General features: G+C 41.3%; 1 protein-coding gene across 1 annotated transcript in view; it reads left to right on the forward strand.

Annotated features, from left to right (window-relative positions):
- The first annotated feature begins 5362 nt into the window (after positions 1-5362).
- Positions 5363-12106, forward strand: part of LOC136864224 (F-box only protein 30) — a 199263-nt gene continuing 192519 nt past the window's right edge. Inside the window, exon 1 of the mRNA XM_067140946.2 lies at positions 5363-5515. The gene's annotated coding sequence lies outside the window, so the exon portion shown is untranslated. The remainder of the gene's footprint in view (positions 5516-12106) is intronic.

Below are 12106 nucleotides of genomic sequence, written 5' to 3' on the forward strand. Positions count from 1 at the left end.
TAGCGTCGTTTCACCGTATTTCTTTTTTTTCCCCGTAAAATTATATTTGTGTCCGCCTCTGTGGTGTAGTGGTTAGTGTGTTTAGCTGTCACCCCCGGAGGTCCGGGCTCAATTTCCGGCCCTGCCACGAAATTTGAAAAGTGGTACGAGGGCTGGAACGGGATCCACTCAGCCTCGGGATGTCAACTGAGTAGAGGGGTTCCATTCCCACCTCAGCCATTCTCGAAGTGGTTTCCCGTGGCTTCCCACTTCTTCTTCAGGCAAATGCCGGGATGGTACCTAACTTAAAGCCACGGCCTCTTCCTCCCCTCTTCCCTGTCTATCCTTTCCAATCTTCCCATCCCTCCACAAGGCCCCCGTTCAGCATAGCAGGAGAGGCTGCCTGGGCGAGGTACTGGTCACCCTTCTTAGTTGCATCCCCAACTCAAATTCTGGCGCTCCAGGACACTGCCTTTGAGGCGGTAGAGGTGGGATCCCTCGCTGAGTCCGAGGGAAACCCGACCCCGGAGGGTAAACGGATGAAGAAAGAAGAACATTTCTAACAGGAATAAAGCTCCTAAATGACCAATTTTAGCATTCTTTTCAATTTGGTTTGCTTTTTGGTCAAGTTCAGGTGGTACTTTAAAACTTTTTTTCTGATTTTCTACTTCTCAATTTACAGATTTTTTTCTGTAATCTGGTATTTAATTTTCTCATCCGTATACTTTCAGATTTAACAGAGAAACTCGTAGCCTTTCCTTGATATAGAAACGAGACTTGTACTCCTTTTTCGTTTGCGGCTGATGTATGAAGATATGGTATGTTCATCGTTATCTGAATCGGAAATTTTGATGCCTAAACATCACATCTGGGAGCTGGACTCTTCCTGCGTTTGACATTTCCCTGTTTGTGAACAGGATACACAATGAAAACAGAAGGAACTTTGATGGATGTGCTTACACTGAAATTTGTTTTATGAGAAAAATTTCTAGGTACCTGAAGAGATCCTACTATATCACCTTGCCTAGAAATAGCTTGCATCCACTTCTCCCTTAAACTGCACTCGGAAGGGAAACTATGGAACGTCAATTTTCATGCTTTTTTTAATGTCATCCGAAATACATAGAGGTGCACAACATTGCACCTTCTTCACCACCTAACAGACACTCACCGACAGAAACAATATTCAAAATAAATTTCACAAAATCAACACAGCTTCACAATTACTCCGCATATTACAATGTTAAAAATCGGCCAAGAACAGAACGGAAACCTGACATCTAGCGGCCAAACCGTGAACACGGTCGGGTCGTCTTTTCAGCGACAAATTAGTAGCTATGTCCCGTCATTGTATATCTTGTAGGCAACGATTGGAGTCGGTCGTGGCAAAATTATGGGAGCCCATATCCATCGCCCTCTACTATGACTGCGCTAATACGCCTTCTCATTCGCCCGGCCACACATGTAAACCATCGAACACGTTATAGTTAACAGTTCAGGCGCTTGGAGCGCTGGGAAGCTGGCGTTAGTCTGCTGGAAGAGATACGCTCAGTGATCATTTCTAAGACTGCTGCCGTAATTTGAGCCTCTTATTGCCTTATTTGGCTTGTTTCGTTGGTCGTGAATCGTTTTAATGTTTATGTACATAATATTGTTTACTGCTGTGTGCCGTGATGTAAGTTGAAAAGCAGATCGCGAAGTGGGATTCGTTTCATGAATTTCCTTTCAACGTCATAAATGGCTGAATAGTATCTCAAGAAAGAATTTCTCTCTTAATTTCAATTCGATGTCATATGTTTGCCACACTGAATAAATCCACACTTTCACGCTACGTAGGAGATATAAAGTGCGAGCCTGGAATAACCCTCTTAGTAAAGGAGCGCCTTTTATCAGAAAACCAGCGCCTAACTGAAGCAGAGAGATTGTGTTTGTTGGTAGTCCATCGAACAGCAGATGTTATATGACAAGAAACTGGACACCTTCTTTGAATAGAAATACGCTTCGTTCCATGTTGAGCAAATAAAAACTACTCAAAGATGACTGTCATGCAAGCGAAAGTAGAAATCGAGTTACCCTGGTCAATAACCTTCTCCGTTTCATAATTTCCGCTGTGACTACAAAATAAACGTTACCAGCAGCATTTTTAAGAGGCTTTTAGGGACAGAGCTACATACTTTAACACTCACAACAATAAAGGAAGTCGAAGCTTGCGGTTTTTTCGTGTTACGCGTTGTGAGTGACAATCGTAAGACTAATGTTAGCATGATAAGAAGAATGTCTTCTTCAAAACACATTAAACCGAAGATCTGTCATCCTGTTGATAGTGAAATGCCTCTTCTTGCGTTCCACCAATAGCACATTCTGAAGAAGTAAGAAATAATTTACTTAAAAAAATCTAAGTTTGATGGTTTCCAGGATATAAATAGTGATTTTATCAAGAAACTGTATCAGATGCAATCAAAAGCAACTGTGAAACCGGTTCATTTTTCTTACACGCAAAAATATCGAGCCATCTATGTTTAAGAAAATGAACGTGCGGTGCGCGAAATGTATTTTCGCGACCGAAGTACCGGTAATAACAGCCCTAGAATATTTAAAAGACCATTCGTATACAGATATACACGACTTTTTAATGGAGGTACCACTGTCAAATACATGTTATCATAATAAAATGATTCGACATACATGTCAGTAGCACAAATGTAGCAACATTGCAACCGGAAAAAATGCTTGATTCTTTTGACAAGACCAAGGTGTGCAACAGTGCTAATGGACTTGATTTATAAAAGAGATTAAAACAGCAGGCTGCAGTACCCATCTGATTTGCCAATGTGGATTTTGAAAGTTATTCATGATTTTGTATTGAAAGCACAACCATTTGTTCATAAAAATCCTGTTGCGTCTATGGTGACTATTTAATGTCCTTGTTGCGTGATTTTCCTCACTTCAGTTGTCCTAAAATCGGACATTCACAGTTGTTGAGTGAAGTTATCCTTAAATGACCACATAAATAACAAAGATATTTGAAAGACCGAAATATGAGAACGCGAAACACTTAAACAGAAAAGTGTGTGAAATTATTTATTTCTACAGTATTTACTACCTACAAGCAAAGCAAAGTCACCTCCATACAGGCCATGAAGGCCCTTGGGGGAATGGAAGGTAAAGGCTTCCACCATTGTTAACCTCGACACGTGATGGGGTAGAGTGGTTAGCTCTACGCCCGGCCGCCTTTGCACCCAGGAATTAACCTGGTACTCACTTTTGGTGTAGAGGTGTAGGCTGAGAGGCTATATGCACCTCCGGAAGTGGAAATCTCGATTCTTAAATCTTTATGACGGGGATTCGAACCCACGTCCTTCCGGGCGAACCGAGCACGCCTTTACCGCCTCGGCCAGGCAGCCCCTATTTACTATCTACGGTTAACATTATTTTGTACGGTTTTTCCGCTGCGGAAGGATACGTTCTTCACTGAATTTCTTTATTAAGGTGTAAGGTGTGATTCAGATGTATTTATCGAGTGATTGGCTGTATATTTAAACAGAAATTTACAAAACACTTAACGTATGCTGTAATGAACAATCGTGTTTCAATACCAGCGAAGCAGCGCTCGGCGGTAGAAATGGGAACTAGGCCCATATCGCTCATATCGTTGTATTATTATTATTAAATGAAAAGCGCACAATGTGCAAAAACAGTTTTTGTACGGATGGTCAATTATGGTAATGCCATTCTTATTATTGAGGTTGTCCTCATTTTGCAGTTTTGTGCATGGTATCTTTCACAATGATCGTTGCACAGGTTGCATATACAGTCTTCGTTCGGCTGGTGGAAGTTTTTGGTTTGGCAGAATCTGTGGTGTAATCCATAAGTGGCGTAACGTGTAATTACGTGCCGTAGCTCGTAATTTGCTTGCTTCCACTCTTCCGTCATTATAGTGTCCGTGGAATAGAAGTCGGACCAAATAGCATTCCTTTTCTCGTTTAAAGTTTGGCGTGCATTGTCGTAGGGCTTGGTGTTTGGTAGACAAAACTGTGTTTTGATATCGTCAATGAAGTAGTCCTCCTTGGTTAGAACATATGTTAACCTTGAAGGGGCTGACTTCCCAATGCCTAGTATTCTCTTGAGATATCGGGCCTTGACTTTTTTCTATTGACATCAGGTCGCTGAGTGTGAGTTTTTCCCAGGTGATGCTAATCCCATAGGTTGCTATTGGTGATATGGCTGTCCTGAACAGTAGCATTGCTGTACCCAATGATATTTGTTGAGGTTGTTGAATGTTGTAGATGGCTTTTATTGCTGCGGCTGCTCTTTCTTTGACGTGGATATTGTAGGATGTTAGAGTAGTTTGGAGGGTGACTCCAAGGTACTTGAATTTCGACACTACTTCCAGAGGTTTGTTGTGCATGGTTATTGTATTTTTAGGTGCATGTTTTCCTCCTTTCCTAAAGGTCATTTGTTTAGTTTTGTTGTGGTTTATTTGCAAACCGTTTCTTTCTGCCCATGATGTGAGCCTATTGAGGACCTTTTGGAGCTCTTCTATGTTTTCTGAGCCTATTGCCGTATCATCTGCGTAAAGTATAAGCAATGCTGAGGTAGGCCTATCTGTGATTATTTCTGTGATGTCTGCTGTCATGATGTCGAATAAAATTGGGCTGATTGGGTCACCTTGTAGGACTCCGTTTGTTTGGACATAGTTATATTTGAGGATATTCGAGATTATGATTGGTATCGGATGTGTAGCTCCTATTAGGTAATTGAGTTTCCGGATGAGTGTTGCTCTATCAATAAGGTCAAAAGCCTTACGATAGTCTACGAAGACTACAAAATATTTCTTTCCTGGATGCCTCAATGTATCTTTGACTTGTTCTATTCGGTAGCCCTATTTTACGACATAGTGTGCTTCTTCCCTTTCGGAAGCCGAATTGATTTTCTATTTCTTCTGCAAGCCTGATTGTTAAGATTTTCATGAAGATTTTGAATGATGTATTTTCGAGGGCTATACCTCGATATGAATCAGGATTGTCAGTTTCTCCTTTCTTAAATATCATTTTGATTGTTGACAATCTCCATTGCTCTGGAATTTCCCTAGTGTGCATGCATGGGTTGAATAGTTCTACCCAGTAGTCTAGCATGACAGGTAGAGAGTCTTTCAGGTGTTCTGTGCAAATGCTGTCTGGGCCGGGGACCTTTCCATTTTTTTTGCTGCTGTTATTGTATTATATATTTCCTGCCTCGTTATGGGGATGTGATTTCCCGTCATTGTTACTTGAGTTATCGCTGTATTGGGAAGGCGTATAAGCGCAGCCATAGTAGAAGGCGATGCCATATCCATCGAGTTGTAGGAGAAGAAGAAGAAGAACGTGAAACTAGCAACAGCAACACTCTTCCTTAATGGCGTTCTAGTTTTTAAGTGCTTGACTGTTGGGTATTGAATAGGAAGAAACAGTTTGGATCTCAAGCGACCAGCAGCTAGTTTCGGCCTTAAATAAATGCTAAAGCATATGGTGCTGATTTCAGCTGGAATTGTCTTGAGGTGAATGTTGATATCGTTTTCTTTAGTATTCTTACATATAGGCCTGCAGTGGTGTGGATCTTTAAATTAGAGGTTGTGTATGTACCTTTATTGCGAAAGAGGCGGTATTATGCAATTGTTGGAACTGTAAAATATATGCTGATGTACCGTATATAGTATGGTTGGCTGTAAGAACGGAATTATTAACAGTAATAAACTTGGCAGGATCGATCCTGGCTCAGTCTTGTGGAATTTGAATGTGCCTTTTGTCGGTAGATTTACTGGCACGTAAAATAAATCCTGCGCCACTAAATTCCGGCACCTCGGTGTCTCCGAAAATCGTAAAAGTAGTTTGTGGGACTAATACCAATAACATTATTCTTAACCGATATAACGATAGCAAAGGCTGATTATCGGCGATATTTTTTTAATGTTTAAATATTTTTATGTTTCATTATTTAGTTACGCTTGTCTTCGATTTACGAATGTCAAAATAAACTACAACGTTTCTATTGTAGCTCTCTTCCATGTCACATTCCCGTCGAAAAAAAACCAAAAAACAAAACAAAACAAAAAAAGACATACCTGGTCTGTGTAAAATCTTTTGCTGTATCAGCAAGGTTTGTTCGAGAATGATATAATGGTTGTGCAAGCAAAAATTATCAGTTTGGTTTCAGGTTAAGTTTACAGGAGGACAAAACCTTCCTTATTTAGGTGTTTGTGGCAGTGTCGAACCCAAACAATGTTGGTAATCTCTCCTTTGCTTTAAGATAATGCATGCACCTTTACTTTCATCAACATAGATATAGAGATATCACTCGCGCACCTTCACTGTCACCAACTTAGGCATAGAGATTACATTATTGATAAATAATCTTTTACTACTGCGCATAGCCTCTTTTTACTTGCATCCATTTCTCACATAACCATTTCCATGTTCAGTTAAAATCTCTGAGTACATTTTTGCTTTATGTACGTTGTTATAAAAACAGATATTATACACAAACCTTTTCTTGGTACCTGAGCTCCCTAGTGTTGTGTGGGTAGACCTCGGTTATCTTTGAGATTCGTATTGGCAACCTTTGAAACGCAAACGATGAATCACTTATGCATTGCCGTGAGACATGTGGCGTACACTTTACGTACTGGTACTGTTGTTGTTTACACAGCAAAGCCAAACTATAAAATTCATGCTAGGAACAAGATTCACATCGAGAAATAATATATAATGTGTGTGACACATTTGTTGGCTTAAGATAATAAAAGTTTAGTAAATTCATATCGATCGATCATATTATCAATTCAGTTCACATTTAATTTCCATTCAGTTGGCAGTATAACCGGAACCGGCAGAGCTCCCTCCTTACTCCTCACCCCCGTAAAACTTGGGATCAAGATAAGGTTCGCGTATAGTAATAAAATTTTGGCACTTGGGAACACATGCATGTTATTAACAATTTACTGTACTAGAAATATGTAATGGCCCATCTCCGTAGGCTAGTCACTGAAGTTTAAGCTCTTTAGCGCACGTTACATGGGGCAGGTGTTATAGCCGTTATGTGGATGTTCATGGGGTGAATCCACACTAATGCTGTGGGCAATTTTTGTGTACACGCTGTAAAATTACACGTAATTTGTGCTGTCGAGCACCTCAGGGTTAATATTAGGCTGGGATGGGCGCACAAGAGAGGAGTATGCTCGTATTTGTCCAACATGTCCCCATAGCTCAGGTGGTGGTACTTCGATACCTGGTTCGGATGTTGGAATCGTAGAAAAATAATATTTTACGATGCCTGAATTTAGTGCAGAGGAGAAATTCTTCCTTGATGCTTACCAGGGACCTACCAACCCACCCCTAGAAGTAAATTTTCTTATATAGAAATATTAAAATGGAGACTGTATACAGTAGATACTTACGACTCTTTTCTGTGTTGCTATTGGCTGGCTTCAAGTCAGCTGTCATGAAGTCAAGTTTTCAGTTTTATTTTTTTATTTTTACAATTTGCTTTATGTTGCACTGATACAGATAGGTCTTATGACAACGATGGGTTAGAAAAGGCCTAGGAGTGGGAAGGAAGCAGCTGTGGCCTTAATTAAGGTCGTCGTCAGCTGTAACTCGATCCAAGTATATATAACTTCTTCCTGCATACAATGACCAGTTCAACTCAGTTTATAGATGTGTTTACGATGACTAAACAGACCAATCCTGGCACAAAACATACGCCCACACAAATCACATTGAATGGATAGATGAGGGCGGGGTTGTAATTGACGGAGTTTTCTTGCTTGTCGCTTGGCCTCTTGATGTCTGCGGCGTTCTCTTTCAAACAAGTTGACAGCGGTGGATGTAGTGTTCCGCCACAGTGAGCAGTCCACAGCACATTCTTCCCAAGTCTGTAGGCTGTATCTATACCAGTTGTCTTCATGATGTGTTTCAGCTGGTCCTTAAAACGCCTAATAGGGGCTCCATGAGGTCTGCTGCCGGAGCAAAGTTCACCATAAAGAATTTGGCGGGGAAGCCTGGTATCACGTATGTGGTGAACATGGCCTAACTTTCTCAGTTGATGAGCGATGATTGTTGCCTCAATGCTATTTAGCTGCGCTTTGTCGAGAACTGCCGTGTTGGTCAAATAGTCCTCCCACTTAATATTCAGGATGAATCTCATTTTCTGTTGGTGGAAGTGCTCAAGTTTTTTGATATCACGGCGATAGAGTGTCCAAGTTTCACAGCCATACAGCAGCGTGGAAATGACAACAGCTTTGTACACCATGAGTTTGGTATGCAGTTTAGGCCGTTATTCATGAAGACTCTGTGCATTAACCGTCCGAATGCTGCATGAGCAGCCCCTATTATTTTATCAACGTCTTGTTCACAGGTAGGCCTACACCGTTTAGACAAGATGCTTCCAAGATATGACAAGCGATCAGCCTGTTCCAGTGTTGTGTCAAAGATGGAAATACGGAACTCAGGAAGTGTTAATCCTGGGGCAGGTTATGCAAGTACCTTCGTTTTTTTCGCATTAATGGCAAGACCAAAGCGATCACATGCAGTTTTAAAGCAGTTGACTGACTGTTGTAGTTCTGCACGTGTTGGAGCATGAGATGCGGTGTCATCGGCATACTACATTTCTGTCACCCGGGTAAGCAGAGTACGTCTTTGTGAGCGAAGTCTTGCCAGATTGAAAAGGCCTCCATCAAAACGAAATTTAATCTCCATGTCTAAGTTGTTTGCAGATGATTCATGCAGCATGGCAGTCATGTACAGTGCAAAGAGTGTAGGAGCAAGCACAAACCTTCTTTCAATCCATGAGCGATTGGGAACGAATCTGATACTGAGTTACCATGAAGAACCTGTCCAGGCATGCCATCATGAGGAGCTTGAACCAATTCCACATAACGTTCAGGACATCCAAAATGTCTCAATACATTCCACGTAGCAGATTTTGTTACTGACTCAAAGGCTTTTTCCAGATCATAGAAAACTAATGCCCGGTTTCTGGAACGTGAGATATCGAACCTATAGCGGTATCGAATGGTTAACTTGTGTTTTGGCGTTGCACGAACGTAAGATGCATCTACCGGTTCGACAAATCGCTTGCTAACTTAGAAGGCCCTGAGCAGGAGATATCTACTTAACTTGCTGGGCGCGTGCGCAGTACTTCAGTATCAGCAGCTAACATTGCGTTTGTTAAAATTTTCTACGGCTTTCTCATCTTCTTCCGTCGGCCTAATGTTCTAACGAACTATACAGTAGTGAAAATGAATTCAAAGACAGACTGAGGCTAAACAAATATACTGTCGTAGGTATGGTAGAGGTTACAGGCGACAATTTGCGTCCTGTGACAAATAATTTTCCATTGTCCCCTGTTGATCAATTATTAATTACGATAACCTTTAAGATTCAATACTACTGCGTCTTGTCATATTTGTATCTGTGACTGCATTCGTGTCCATAAAAGCACTGGTACCAGTAACTGAGTATAACAGATAATTACACATTTATCGTAGTAGGCCTACTGCAGGCCTTCTTGCATTGGCAGTGAGCATATACATTTATCGTGGGGTTGTTTTTAATTAACGATATTACATTACAAGGAACTGACAGGTTATATAATTATGTTATTTACCCGATATATATCGTTATGCTGTGATCAAACACTGTTCATATTTTGTAATAACAGGGAAGAGATACGGTATACTTATAAGGCTCAGTGCAAACTGGATTGCGCGTGACATGTGTCACTCGTGTGCATATTTCATTAGAAATCCTCAAACAATATAAAATTATTCTGACAGTCCTTAAACACCATGAAACTGACACCCACTTCTGCAAGAACTAGTCGAATATCCATTTCTTCCTGCATGGCAAAGAGGGGATAATAGGAGCTGCACAGAAAGCTCATATGCGATGCATTACTTGTGCGCATGCGCCTGACAATCTAGGGAACACACCTAATGCACAAAAACAAAGCAGTACGAGGGGTGGCATCTAGTGTGTATTTATAAAACTTGATCGAGCCAATAGTTGACAGTTCGATAAGTTGGCTGCTGTTCTGCTGTGCAACGCAGCGAAGATTTATCGAGTCGACAGCTGTAACAAAGCAATAGTTATCGGAAAGATATCTCATCTTTCCAGAAACCGGGCATAAATACAGAGGCTGCTGCTGTTGTCTGCATTTTTCCTGGAGTTGTCTAGCACAGAAGATCTTATCTGTTGTGCCTCTGGAGGTTCGGAAACCACATTGAGACTCAGGCGGAATCCTCTCTGAGATAACTTGGAGCCGCTTTAATAGAATTTAGCGAGAATTTTACCTGCATTTGACAAAAGCGATATATCACAGTAGTTCCCAGATACACTACGATCGCCATTCTGGAAGATAGTGATGATGGTAGCATTCTTCAAGTCGTCAGGTACTTCTCGAGTTTCCCAAATCAAGAGGATGAGTGTGAAAAGTCTAGTCTTCGAGGGTATACCTCCATTTTGTATCAGTTCCAGACGGATGTTATCAGGACCAGGAGCCTTTCTTGGTTTTAGTTGATTGTGTTGGTGAACTTTCTGTATGTAGGTGGAACTCCCATCCATGGTTGTTGGGGCTGCTGAGGGACATTATGAAGAAAGTTACTAGCAACATTGGAGACACGATTTAGAAGTGAAGAGAAATGTTACCTTCCAATGCTCTAAAATTTCTCCATTATCAGTTAAAATGATGGAGTTTTCAGCAGTCTTCAATGACCCTGATGATGATCGAATTGGACCATATATCTCCTTTATGCCAGCATAGAAGTTTTGCAGGTCACGGGCATCAGATAGTCTTTACAGTTCTTCAGCATTTTGTTGCCACCAGTTATTCTTAATTTCCCTAATTTGTGCATGACATTTTCCTTTAAGTTCCAAGAAATGTGATTTCTTCACATTGGAAGACGGATCTGGAAGATAGGATAGGTGGGCTTCCCGTTTGGCATTGATCAGACATTTAATTTCTTCATTATTTTCATCAAACGAGTCCTGTCTCTTTTTCCTCACGAAACTAATTGTTTCCTCAGCTGACTCAGTGATGACCTTTCGAAGCGTGGCCCATTCTTGATTTGTACTCTCACTGCTGACTTGATGACTAGCCAGTTTGTTTGAGATTGCATTTCTGTAATCTGTAGCAATGGATTCAATTTGATGTTTAGAAGTATAAAATTTCTTTCTGGGCAGGTTGTGGATGGATCTTTTCGGTTTGCGACAGATTGAGATTCTCAACCGGCAAAAAAGGACCTTATGATCTGTCCAGCAGTCATCTATGTTTCTTGCGGTCCTTGTAACAAGGACATCTTTTTTATCACATTGCCTGGTGATGATAGAATCAAGGATGTGCCAGTGCTTTGAGCGAGGGTGCATCCAAGTGGTCTCGTAGCGATTAGGCAGGCGGAACTGAGCATTAGTAATGAAGAGTTCATGTTCAGCACATAAACCAAGGAGCAGTAGACCATTGGCATTACAGTTGCCAAGTCCATGTTTTCCCATCTCATTGCCCCATAATTGGTGATCTTCACTAACTCTGGTGTTGAAATCACCAAGTATTAAGTGTTTGTCTCTTGGTGGTACTTTGGTGATGGTAGTGCTCAGCTGGTTGTAGAATTGGTCTTTAGCTTCTGCATCAGCATGCAAGGTGGGAGCATATGCAGTGATGAGTGTCATAGATTTGGCACCAGAGAGTGGGATTCGGAGAGTCATAATTCTTTCACTGACTGCGGTTGGAGTTAGCTGATAATCATTCACCAATGTGGTCTTCACAGCGAATTCCACACCATGAATGCAGTGTTCTCCCTCATCTTTTCCTTTCCAGAAGATTGTGTAGCCAGAGCTGAACTCTGTAAGTTCACCTACGCTGGACAGTCAGGTTTTACTTAAGGCAGCAATATCAGTGTTCATTCATCCAAGCTCATGGGTGACAAAGTGCTGTTGTTCTCTCAGGTCTGTTATTGTCTTTCAAATCAAGTAGGGTTCGAACATTCCTGGTTCCTATAATCAAAGTTTTGGTAATCTTCGTTTTTCGACCGCATAAGGGGTGACCCGCTGGGTGCGGCCTCCCAGCCAGCTGAGAGTGTGACTACCGATGTTTAGCC

Source organism: Anabrus simplex, chromosome 2 (assembly GCF_040414725.1).
Source record: "Anabrus simplex isolate iqAnaSimp1 chromosome 2, ASM4041472v1, whole genome shotgun sequence".
Lineage (NCBI taxonomy): Eukaryota > Metazoa > Arthropoda > Insecta > Orthoptera > Tettigoniidae > Anabrus > Anabrus simplex.